At 40.0% G+C, this 12,582-nt stretch overlaps 9 non-coding genes across 9 annotated transcripts; all 9 read left to right on the top strand.

Annotated features, from left to right (window-relative positions):
- The first annotated feature begins 674 nt into the window (after positions 1-674).
- On the top strand, positions 675-747 carry TRNAA-AGC (transfer RNA alanine (anticodon AGC)). Its single transcript has one exon. It is a non-coding gene; the product is annotated as a tRNA-Ala (tRNA).
- A 2,028-nt stretch (positions 748-2,775) lies between these two features.
- Positions 2,776-2,848, top strand: TRNAA-AGC (transfer RNA alanine (anticodon AGC)). Its single transcript has one exon. It is a non-coding gene; the product is annotated as a tRNA-Ala (tRNA).
- Positions 2,849-4,889: 2,041 nt separating this feature from the next.
- TRNAA-AGC (transfer RNA alanine (anticodon AGC)) lies at positions 4,890-4,962 on the top strand. Its single transcript has one exon. It is a non-coding gene; the product is annotated as a tRNA-Ala (tRNA).
- A 354-nt stretch (positions 4,963-5,316) lies between these two features.
- Positions 5,317-5,389, top strand: TRNAK-CUU (transfer RNA lysine (anticodon CUU)). Its single transcript has one exon. It is a non-coding gene; the product is annotated as a tRNA-Lys (tRNA).
- A 552-nt stretch (positions 5,390-5,941) lies between these two features.
- Positions 5,942-6,014, top strand: TRNAA-AGC (transfer RNA alanine (anticodon AGC)). The gene has a single exon. It is a non-coding gene; the product is annotated as a tRNA-Ala (tRNA).
- A 3,093-nt stretch (positions 6,015-9,107) lies between these two features.
- TRNAA-AGC (transfer RNA alanine (anticodon AGC)) lies at positions 9,108-9,180 on the top strand. The gene has a single exon. It is a non-coding gene; the product is annotated as a tRNA-Ala (tRNA).
- A 354-nt stretch (positions 9,181-9,534) lies between these two features.
- Positions 9,535-9,607, top strand: TRNAK-CUU (transfer RNA lysine (anticodon CUU)). The gene has a single exon. It is a non-coding gene; the product is annotated as a tRNA-Lys (tRNA).
- A 1,616-nt stretch (positions 9,608-11,223) lies between these two features.
- Positions 11,224-11,296, top strand: TRNAA-AGC (transfer RNA alanine (anticodon AGC)). The gene has a single exon. It is a non-coding gene; the product is annotated as a tRNA-Ala (tRNA).
- A 354-nt stretch (positions 11,297-11,650) lies between these two features.
- On the top strand, positions 11,651-11,723 carry TRNAK-CUU (transfer RNA lysine (anticodon CUU)). Its single transcript has one exon. It is a non-coding gene; the product is annotated as a tRNA-Lys (tRNA).
- The last annotated feature ends 859 nt before the right edge of the window (positions 11,724-12,582 follow it).

Raw genomic sequence — 12,582 nt, 5'->3', positions numbered from 1 at the left:
GATTTTTTTCACAAAAAGGGATTGGTCTGCATACTGTCTTAAGGAGGGAGCCCGGCTAGCTCAGTCGGTAGAGCATGAGACTCTTAATCTCAGGGTCGTGGGTTCGAGCCCCACGTTGGGCGAAAACGAGTAATTTTTGCCTGAATATTGCATTGACTCTCATAATATGGAGATTAATCTTGCATTAGACCTGCAATAACTCCCAAAAATTGTCCAGGAATGGATTTCCTTCATAAAAAATGATTAGTCTGCATACCATCTTGAAGCGGGAGCCCGGCTAGCTCAGTCGGTAGAGCATGAGACTCTTAATCTCAGGGTCGTGGGTTCGAGCCCCACGTTGGGCGAAAATGAGTAATTTTTGCTGGACTCTCATAATCTGGTGATTATTCTTGCATTAGACATGCAATAACTATCAAAAATGGTATCTCCCTTGGTTTCTCATTGGTGGGAAATTTAACTTCAAGATTAGGTAGAGTATGAGTCGAGATGAACACACCACAATATCACTCATAATCGAGTAGTAAACAGGCCAACCTGAACTGTAAAACATCCCATAAGTGGAGGTAAGGCATAAGTTAGGAGTGAACTGAACACTGTTATGGGCAATTGGACTTCAAATAAAGTGTGGAAGGCAGTGAGGTTACTTTTTTCATGTTATGCAGATTAAACACAAAGGGGAATTAGCTCAAATGGTAGAGCGCTCGCTTAGCATGCGAGAGGTAGCGGGATCGATGCCCGCATTCTCCATTATAAAATTTGCATACATTTTATTTTTAACTTGTCATTGCCCATGGTCATTGCAGAGTAAGAACAGAAAAATCACAGATGGCTTTCAAATATGGTCTCATTATAACAACTAAAGTGGTTTAATCAAAAGGGTTCAGGTATTCTTTAGCATGTGAGAGGAATTTGAATTCTTATGCAATCTCAAAATGAAGTTCTCACAACTTCCATTTTCATTTTCTCTTATTTTTTTTGACACTCTGTCCTCTGAAGGATGTATAAATCTGGCTTTCCTTGCAAAACAAGAGTAGAGGAATATCCAGGATTTGATTTTTTTCACAAAAAGGGATTGGTCTGCATACTGTCTTAAGGAGGGAGCCCGGCTAGCTCAGTCGGTAGAGCATGAGACTCTTAATCTCAGGGTCGTGGGTTCGAGCCCCACGTTGGGCGAAAACGAGTAATTTTTGCCTGAATATTGCATTGACTCTCATAATATGGAGATTAATCTTGCATTAGACCTGCAATAACTCCCACAAATTGTCCAGGAATGGATTTCCTTCATAAAAAATGATTAGTCTGCATACCATCTTGAAGTGGGAGCCCGGCTAGCTCAGTCGGTAGAGCATGAGACTCTTAATCTCAGGGTCGTGGGTTCGAGCCCCACGTTGGGCGAAAATGAGTAATTTTTGCTGGACTCTCATAATCTGGTGATTATTCTTGCATTAGACATGCAATAACTATCAAAAATGGTATCTCCCTTGGTTTCTCATTGGTGGGAAATTTAACTTCAAGATTAGGCAGGGTATGAGTCTAGATGAACACACCACAATATCACTCATATTCGAGTAGTAAACAGGCCAACCTGAACTGTAAAACATCCCATAAGTGGAGGTAAGGCATAAGTTAGGAGTGAACTGAACACTGTTATGGGCAATTGGACTGCAAATAAAGTGTGGAAGGCAGTGAGGTTACTCTTTTCATGTTATGCAGATTAAACACACAGGGGAATTAGCTCAAATGGTAGAGTGCTCGCTTAGCATGCGAGAGGTAGCGGGATCGATGCCCGCATTCTCCATTATAAAATTTGCATACATTTTATTTTTAACTTGTCATTGCCCATGGTCATTGCAGAGTAAGAACAGAAAAATCACAGATGGCTTTCAAATATGGTCTCAATATAACAACTAAAGTGGTTTAATCAAAAGGGTTCAGGTATTCTTTAGCATGTGAGAGGAATTTGAATTCTTATGCAATCTCAAAATGAAGTTCTCACAACTTCCATTTTCATTTTCTCTTATTTTTTTTGACACTCTGTCCTCTGAAGGATGTATAAATCTGGCTTTCCTTGCAAAACAAGAGTAGAGGAATATCCAGGATGTGATTTTTTTCACAAAAAGGGATTGGTCTGCATACTGTCTTAAGGAGGGAGCCCGGCTTGCTCAGTCGGTAGAGCATGAGACTCTTAATCCAGGGTCGTGGGTTCGAGCCCCACGTTGGGCGAAAACGAGTAATTTTTGCCTGAATATTGCATTGACTCTCATAATATGGAGATTAATCTTGCATTAGACCTGCAATAACTCCCAAAAATTGTCCAGGAATGGATTTCCTTCATAAAAAATGATCAGTCTGCATACCATCTTGAAGCGGGAGCCCGGCTAGCTCAGTCGGTAGAGCATGAGACTCTTAATCTCAGGGTCGTGGGTTCGAGCCCCACGTTGGGCGAAAATGAGTAATTTTTGCTGGACTCTCATAATCTGGTGATTATTCTTGCATTAGACATGCAATAACTATCAAAAATGGTATCTCCCTTGGTTTCTCATTGGTGGGAAATTTAACTTCAAGATTAGGTAGAGTATGAGTCTAGATGAACACACCACAATATCACTCATAATCGAGTAGTAAACAGGCCAACCTGAACTGTAAAACATCCCATAAGTGGAGGTAAGGTATAAGTTAGGAGTGAACTGAACACTGTTATGGGCAATTGGACTTCAAATAAAGTGTGGAAGGCAGTAAGGTTACTTTTTTCATGTTATGCAGATTAAACACAAAGGGGAATTAGCTCAAATGGTAGAGCGCTCGCTTAGCATGCGAGAGGTAGCGGGATCGATGCCCGCATTCTCCATTATAAAATTTGCATTCATTTTATTTTTAACTTGTCATTGCCCATGGTCATTGCAGAGTAAGAACAGAAAAATCACAGATGGCTTTCAAATATGGTCTCATTATAACAACTAAAGTGGTTTAATCAAAAGGGTTCAGGTATTCTTTAGCATGTGAGAGGAATTTGAATTCTTATGCAATCTCAAAATGAAGTTCTCACAACTTCCATTTTCATTTTCTCTTATTTTTTTTTACACTCTGTCCTCTGAAGGATGTATAAATCTGGCTTTCCTTGCAAAACAAGAGTAGAGGAATATCCAGGATTTGATTTTTTTCACAAAAAGGGATTGGTCTGCATACTGTCTTAAGGAGGGAGCCCGGCTAGCTCAGTCGGTAGAGCATGAGACTCTTAATCTCAGGGTCGTGGGTTCGAGCTCCACGTTGGGCGAAAACGACTAATTTTTGCCTGAATATTGCATTGACTCTCATAATATGGAGATTAATCTTGCATTAGACCTGCAATACCTCCCAAAAATTGTCCAGGAATGGATTTCCTTCATAAAAAATGATTAGTCTGCATACCATCTTGAAGTGGGAGCCCGGCTAGCTCAGTCGGTAGAGCATGAGACTCTTAATCTCAGGGTCGTGGGTTTGAGCCCCACGTTGGGCGAAAATGAGTAATTTTTGCTGGACTCTCATAATCTGGTGATTATTCTTGCATTAGACATGCAATAACTATCAAAAATGGTATCTCCCTTGGTTTCTCATTGGTGGGAAATTTAACTTCAAGATTAGGTAGGGTATGAGTCTAGATGAACACACCACAATATCACTCATATTCGAGTAGTAAACAGGCCAACCTGAACTGTAAAACATCCCATAAGTGGAGGTAAGGCATAAGTTAGGAGTGAACTGAACACTGTTATGGGCAATTGGACTGCAAATAAAGTGTGGAAGGCAGTGAGGTTACTTTTTTCATGTTATGCAGATTAAACACACAGGGAAAGTAGCTCAAATGGTAGAGTGCTCGCTTAGCATGCGAGAGGTAGCGGGATCGATGCCCGCATTCTCCATTATAAAATTTGCATACATTTTATTTTTAACTTGTCATTGCCCATGGTCATTGCAGAGTAAGAACAGAAAAATCACAGATGGCTTTCAAATATGGTCTCAATATAACAACTAAAGTGGTTTAATCAAAAGGGTTCAGGTATTCTTTAGCATGTGAGAGGAATTTGAATTCTTATGCAATCTCAAAATGAAGTTCTCACAACTTCCATTTTCATTTTCTCTTATTTTTTTTGACACTCTGTCCTCTGAAGGATTTATAAATCTGGCTTTCCTTGCAAAACAAGAGTAGAGGAATATCCAGGATTTGATTTTTTTCACAAAAAGGGATTGGTCTGCATACTGTCTTAAGGAGGGAGCCCGGCTAGCTCAGTCGGTAGAGCATGAGACTCTTAATCTCAGGGTCGTGGGTGCGAGCCCCACGTTGGGCGAAAACGAGTAATTTTTGCCTGAATATTGCATTGACTCTCATAATATGGAGATTAATCTTGCATTAGACCTGCAATAACTCCCAAAAATTGTCCAGGAATGGATTTCCTTCATAAAAAATGATTAGTCTGCATACCATCTTGAAGTGGGAGCCCGGCTAGCTCAGTCGGTAGAGCATGAGACTCTTAATCTCAGGGTCGTGGGTTTGAGCCCCACGTTGGGCGAAAATGAGTAATTTTTGCTGGATTATTGCATTGACTCTCATAATCTGGTGAATATTCTTGCATTAGACATGCAATAACTATCAGAAATGGTATCTCCCTTGGTTTCTCATTGGTGGGAAATTTAACTTCAAGATTAGCTAGGGTATGAGTCTAGATGAACACAGCGCAATATCACTCATATTCGAGTAGTAAACAGGCCAACCTGAACTGTAAAACATCCCATAAGTGGAGGTAAGGCATAAGTTAGGAGTGAACTGAACACTGTTATGGGCAATTGGACTTCAAATAAAGTGTGGAAGGCAGTGAGGTTACTTTTTTCATGTTATGCAGATTAAACACACAGGGGAATTAGCTCAAATGGTAGAGCGCTCGCTTAGCATGCGAGAGGTAGCGGGATCGATGCCCGCATTCTCCATTATAAAATTTGCATACATTTTATTTTTAACTTGTCATTGCCCATGGTCATTGCAGAGTAAGAACAGAAAAATCACAGATGGCTTTCAAATATGGTCTCATTATAACAACTAAAGTGGTTTAATCAAAAGGGTTCAGGTATTCTTTAGCATGTGAGAGGAATTTGAATTCTTATGCAATCTCAAAATGAAGTTCTCACAACTTCCGTTTTCATTTTCTCTTATTTTTTTTTGACACTCTGTCCTCTGAAGGATGTATAAATCAGGCTTTCCTTGCAAAACAAGAGTAGAGGAATATCCAGGATTTGATTTTCTTCACAAAAAGGGATTGGTCTGCATACTGTCTTAAGGAGGGAGCCCGGCTAGCTCAGTCGGTAGAGCATGAGACTCTTAATCTCAGGGTCGTGGGTTCGAGCCCCACGTTGGGCAAAAACGAGTAATTTTTGCCTGAATATTGCATTGACTCTCATAATATGGAGATTAATCTTGCATTAGACCTGCAATAACTCCCAAAAATTGTCCAGGAATGGATTTCCTTCATAAAAAATGATTAGTCTGCATACCATCTTGAAGTGGGAGCCCGGCTAGCTCAGTCGGTAGAGCATGAGACTCTTAATCTCAGGGTCGTGGGTTCGAGCCCCACGTTGGGCGAAAATGAGTAATTTTTGCTGGACTCTCATAATCTGGTGATTATTCTTGCATTAGACATGCAATAACTATCAAAAATGGTATCTCCCTTGGTTTCTCATTGGTGGGAAATTTAACTTCAAGATTAGGTAGGGTATGAGTCTAGATGAACACACCACAATATCACTCATATTCGAGTAGTAAACAGGCCAACCTGAACTGTAAAACATCCCATAAGTGGAGGTAAGGCATAAGTTAGGAGTGAACTGAACACTGTTATGGGCAATTGGACTGCAAATAAAGTGTGGAAGGCAGTAAGGTTACTTTTTTCATGTTATGCAGATTAAACACAAAGGGGAATTAGCTCAAATGGTAGAGCGCTCGCTTAGCATGCGAGAGGTAGCGGGATCGATGCCCGCATTCTCCATTATAAAATTTGCATTCATTTTATTTTTAACTTGTCATTGCCCATGGTCATTGCAGAGTAAGAACAGAAAAATCACAGATGGCTTTCAAATATGGTCTCATTATAACAACTAAAGTGGTTTAATCAAAAGGGTTCAGGTATTCTTTAGCATGTGAGAGGAATTTGAATTCTTATGCAATCTCAAAATGAAGTTCTCACAACTTCCATTTTCATTTTCTCTTATTTTTTTTTACACTCTGTCCTCTGAAGGATGTATAAATCTGGCTTTCCTTGCAAAACAAGAGTAGAGGAATATCCAGGATTTGATTTTTTTCACAAAAAGGGATTGGTCTGCATACTGTCTTAAGGAGGGAGCCCGGCTAGCTCAGTCGGTAGAGCATGAGACTCTTAATCTCAGGGTCGTGGGTTCGAGCTCCACGTTGGGCGAAAACGACTAATTTTTGCCTGAATATTGCATTGACTCTCATAATATGGAGATTAATCTTGCATTAGACCTGCAATACCTCCCAAAAATTGTCCAGGAATGGATTTCCTTCATAAAAAATGATTAGTCTGCATACCATCTTGAAGTGGGAGCCCGGCTAGCTCAGTCGGTAGAGCATGAGACTCTTAATCTCAGGGTCGTGGGTTTGAGCCCCACGTTGGGCGAAAATGAGTAATTTTTGCTGGACTCTCATAATCTGGTGATTATTCTTGCATTAGACATGCAATAACTATCAAAAATGGTATCTCCCTTGGTTTCTCATTGGTGGGAAATTTAACTTCAAGATTAGGTAGGGTATGAGTCTAGATGAACACACCACAATATCACTCATATTCGAGTAGTAAACAGGCCAACCTGAACTGTAAAACATCCCATAAGTGGAGGTAAGGCATAAGTTAGGAGTGAACTGAACACTGTTATGGGCAATTGGACTGCAAATAAAGTGTGGAAGGCAGTGAGGTTACTTTTTTCATGTTATGCAGATTAAACACACAGGGAAAGTAGCTCAAATGGTTGAGTGCTCGCTTAGCATGCGAGAGGTAGCGGGATCGATGCCCGCATTCTCCATTATAAAATTTGCATACATTTTATTTTTAACTTGTCATTGCCCATGGTCATTGCAGAGTAAGAACAGAAAAATCACAGATGGCTTTCAAATATGGTCTCAATATAACAACTAAAGTGGTTTAATCAAAAGGGTTCAGGTATTCTTTAGCATGTGAGAGGAATTTGAATTCTTATGCAATCTCAAAATGAAGTTCTCACAACTTCCATTTTCATTTTCTCTTATTTTTTTTGACACTCTGTCCTCTGAAGGATTTATAAATCTGGCTTTCCTTGCAAAACAAGAGTAGAGGAATATCCAGGATTTGATTTTTTTCACAAAAAGGGATTGGTCTGCATACTGTCTTAAGGAGGGAGCCCGGCTAGCTCAGTCGGTAGAGCATGAGACTCTTAATCTCAGGGTCGTGGGTTCGAGCCCCACGTTGGGCGAAAACGAGTAATTTTTGCCTGAATATTGCATTGACTCTCATAATATGGAGATTAATCTTGCATTAGACCTGCAATAACTCCCAAAAATTGTCCAGGAATGGATTTCCTTCATAAAAAATGATTAGTCTGCATACCATCTTGAAGTGGGAGCCCGGCTAGCTCAGTCGGTAGAGCATGAGACTCTTAATCTCAGGGTCGTGGGTTCGAGCCCCACGTTGGGCGAAAATGAGTAATTTTTGCTGGACTCTCATAATCTGGTGATTATTCTTGCATTAGACATGCAATAACTATCAAAAATGGTATCTCCCTTGGTTTCTCATTGGTGGGAAATTTAACTTCAAGATTAGGTAGAGTATGAGTCTAGATGAACACACCACAATATCACTCATAATCGAGTAGTAAACAGGCCAACCTGAACTGTAAAACATCCCATAAGTGGAGGTAAGGCATAAGTTAGGAGTGAACTGAACACTGTTATGGGCAATTGGACTTCAAATAAAGTGTGGAAGGCAGTGAGGTTACTTTTTTCATGTTATGCAGATTAAACACACAGGGGAATTAGCTCAAATGGTAGAGCGCTCGCTTAGCATGCGAGAGGTAGCGGGATCAATGCCCGCATTCTCCATTATAAAATTTGCATACATTTTATTTTTAACTTGTCATTGCCCATGGTCATTGCAGAGTAAGAACAGAAAAATCACAGATGGCTTTCAAATATGGTCTCATTATAACAACTAAAGTGGTTTAATCAAAAGGGTTCAGGTATTCTTTAGCATGTGAGAGGAATTTGAATTCTTATGCAATCTCAAAATGAAGTTCTCACAACTTCCATTTTCATTTTCTCTTATTTTTTTTGACACTCTGTCCTCTGAAGGATGTATAAATCTGGCTTTCCTTGCAAAACAAGAGTAGAGGAATATCCAGGATTTGATTTTTTTTCACAAAAAGGGATTGGTCTGCATACTGTCTTAAGGAGGGAGCCCGGCTAGCTCAGTCGGTAGAGCATGAGACTCTTAATCTCAGGGTCGTGGGTTCGAGCTCCACGTTGGGCGAAAACGAGTAATTTTTGCCTGAATATTGCATTGACTCTCATAATATGGAGATTAATCTTGCATTAGACCTGCAATAACTCCCAAAAATTGTCCAGGAATGGATTTCCTTCATAAAAAATGATTAGTCTGCATACCATCTTGAAGTGGGAGCCCGGCTAGCTCAGTCGGTAGAGCATGAGACTCTTAATCTCAGGGTCGTGGGTTTGAGCCCCACGTTGGGCGAAAATGAGTAATTTTTGCTGGATTATTGCATTGACTCTCATAATCTGGTGAATATTCTTGCATTAGACATGCAATAACTATCAGAAATGGTATCTCCCTTGGTTTCTCATTGGTGGGAAATTTAACTTCAAGATTAGCTAGGGTATGAGTCTAGATGAACACAGCGCAATATCACTCATATTCGAGTAGTAAACAGGCCAACCTGAACTGTAAAACATCCCATAAGTGGAGGTAAGGCATAAGTTAGGAGTGAACTGAACACTGTTATGGGCAATTGGACTTCAAATAAAGTGTGGAAGGCAGTGAGGTTACTTTTTTCATGTTATGCAGATTAAACACACAGGGGAATTAGCTCAAATGGTAGAGCGCTCGCTTAGCATGCGAGAGGTAGCGGGATCGATGCCCGCATTCTCCATTATAAAATTTGCATACATTTTATTTTTAACTTGTCATTGCCCATGGTCATTGCAGAGTAAGAACAGAAAAATCACAGATGGCTTTCAAATATGGTCTCATTATAACAACTAAAGTGGTTTAATCAAAAGGGTTCAGGTATTCTTTAGCATGTGAGAGGAATTTGAATTCTTATGCAATCTCAAAATGAAGTTCTCACAACTTCCGTTTTCATTTTCTCTTATTTTTTTTTGACACTCTGTCCTCTGAAGGATGTATAAATCAGGCTTTCCTTGCAAAACAAGAGTAGAGGAATATCCAGGATTTGATTTTCTTCACAAAAAGGGATTGGTCTGCATACTGTCTTAAGGAGGGAGCCCGGCTAGCTCAGTCGGTAGAGCATGAGACTCTTAATCTCAGGGTCGTGGGTTCGAGCCCCACGTTGGGCAAAAACGAGTAATTTTTGCCTGAATATTGCATTGACTCTCATAATATGGAGATTAATCTTGCATTAGACCTGCAATAACTCCCAAAAATTGTCCAGGAATGGATTTCCTTCATAAAAAATGATTAGTCTGCATACCATCTTGAAGTGGGAGCCCGGCTAGCTCAGTCGGTAGAGCATGAGACTCTTAATCTCAGGGTCGTGGGTTCGAGCCCCACGTTGGGCGAAAATGAGTAATTTTTGCTGGACTCTCATAATCTGGTGATTATTCTTGCATTAGACATGCAATAACTATCAAAAATGGTATCTCCCTTGGTTTCTCATTGGTGGGAAATTTAACTTCAAGATTAGGTAGGGTATGAGTCTAGATGAACACACCACAATATCACTCATATTCGAGTAGTAAACAGGCCAACCTGAACTGTAAAACATCCCATAAGTGGAGGTAAGGCATAAGTTAGGAGTGAACTGAACACTGTTATGGGCAATTGGACTGCAAATAAAGTGTGGAAGGCAGTGAGGTTACTTTTTTCATGTTATGCAGATTAAACACACAGGGAAAGTAGCTCAAATGGTAGAGTGCTCGCTTAGCATGCGAGAGGTAGTGGGATCGATGCCCGCATTCTCCATTATAAAATTTGCATACATTTTATTTTTAACTTGTCATTGCCCATGGTCATTGCAGAGTAAGAACAGAAAAATCACAGATGGCTTTCAAATATGGTCTCATTATAACAACTAAAGTGGTTTAATCAAAAGGGTTCAGGTATTCTTTAGCATGTGAGAGGAATTTGAATTCTTATGCAATCTCAAAATGAAGTTCTCACAACTTCCATTTTCATTTTCTCTTATTTTTTTTGACACTCTGTCCTCTGAAGGATGTATAAATCTGGCTTTCCTTGCAAAACAAGAGTAGAGGAATATCCAGGATTTGATTTTTTTTCACAAAAAGGGATTGGTCTGCATACTGTCTTAAGGAGGGAGCCCGGCTAGCTCAGTCGGTAGAGCATGAGACTCTTAATCTCAGGGTCGTGGGTTCGAGCTCCACGTTGGGCGAAAACGAGTAATTTTTGCCTGAATATTGCATTGACTCTCATAATATGGAGATTAATCTTGCATTAGACCTGCAATAACTCCCAAAAATTGTCCAGGAATGGATTTCCTTCATAAAAAATGATTAGTCTGCATACCATCTTGAAGTGGGAGCCCGGCTAGCTCAGTCGGTAGAGCATGAGACTCTTAATCTCAGGGTCGTGGGTTTGAGCCCCACGTTGGGCGAAAATGAGTAATTTTTGCTGGATTATTGCATTGACTCTCATAATCTGGTGAATATTCTTGCATTAGACATGCAATAACTATCAGAAATGGTATCTCCCTTGGTTTCTCATTGGTGGGAAATTTAACTTCAAGATTAGCTAGGGTATGAGTCTAGATGAACACAGCGCAATATCACTCATATTCGAGTAGTAAACAGGCCAACCTGAACTGTAAAACATCCCATAAGTGGAGGTAAGGCATAAGTTAGGAGTGAACTGAACACTGTTATGGGCAATTGGACTTCAAATAAAGTGTGGAAGGCAGTGAGGTTACTTTTTTCATGTTATGCAGATTAAACACACAGGGGAATTAGCTCAAATGGTAGAGCGCTCGCTTAGCATGCGAGAGGTAGCGGGATCGATGCCCGCATTCTCCATTATAAAATTTGCATACATTTTATTTTTAACTTGTCATTGCCCATGGTTATTGCAGAGTAAGAACAGAAAAATCACAGATGGCTTTCAAATATGGTCTCATTATAACAACTAAAGTGGTTTAATCAAAAGGGTTCAGGTATTCTTTAGCATGTGAGAGGAATTTGAATTCTTATGCAATCTCAAAATGAAGTTCTCACAACTTCCGTTTTCATTTTCTCTTATTTTTTTTTGACACTCTGTCCTCTGAAGGATGTATAAATCAGGCTTTCCTTGCAAAACAAGAGTAGAGGAATATCCAGGATTTGATTTTCTTCACAAAAAGGGATTGGTCTGCATACTGTCTTAAGGAGGGAGCCCGGCTAGCTCAGTTGGTAGAGCATGAGACTCTTAATCTCAGGGTCGTGGGTTCGAGCCCCACGTTGGGCAAAAACGAGTAATTTTTGCCTGAATATTGCATTGACTCTCATAATATGGAGATTAATCTTGCATTAGACCTGCAATAACTCCCAAAAATTGTCCAGGAATGGATTTCCTTCATAAAAAATGATTAGTCTGCATACCATCTTGAAGTGGGAGCCCGGCTAGCTCAGTCGGTAGAGCATGAGACTCTTAATCTCAGGGTCGTGGGTTCGAGCCCCACGTTGGGCGAAAATGAGTAATTTTTGCTGGACTCTCATAATCTGGTGATTATTCTTGCATTAGACATGCAATAACTATCAAAAATGGTATCTCCCTTGGTTTCTCATTGGTGGGAAATTTTACTTCAAGATTAGGTAGGGTATGAGTCTAGATGAACACACCACAATATCACTCATATTCGAGTAGTAAACAGGCCAACCTGAACTGTAAAACATCCCATAAGTGGAGGTAAGGCATAAGTTAGGAGTGAACTGAACACTGTTATGGGCAATTGGACTGCAAATAAAGTGTGGAAGGCAGTGAGGTTACTTTTTTCATGTTATGCAGATTAAACACTCAGGGGAATTAGCTCAAATGGTAGAGCGCTCGCTTAGCATGCGAGAGGTAGCGGGGTTGATGCCCGCATTCTCCATTATAAAATTTGCATACATTTTATTTTTAACTTGTCATTGCCCATGGTCATTGCAGAGTAAGAACAGAAAAATCACAGATGGCTTTCAAATATGGTCTCATTATAACAACTAAAGTGGTTTAATCAAAAGGGTTCAGGTATTCTTTAGCATGTGAGAGGAATTTGAATTCTTATGCAATCTCAAAATGAAGTTCTCACAACTTCCGTTTTCATTTTCTCTTATTTTTTTTTGAC

Source organism: Lissotriton vulgaris, chromosome 1_1 (genome assembly GCF_964263255.1).
Source record: "Lissotriton vulgaris chromosome 1_1, aLisVul1.2, whole genome shotgun sequence".
NCBI classification, from domain to species: Eukaryota; Metazoa; Chordata; class Amphibia; order Caudata; family Salamandridae; genus Lissotriton; species Lissotriton vulgaris.
This window is presented reverse-complemented; position numbering and strand designations above follow the sequence as displayed.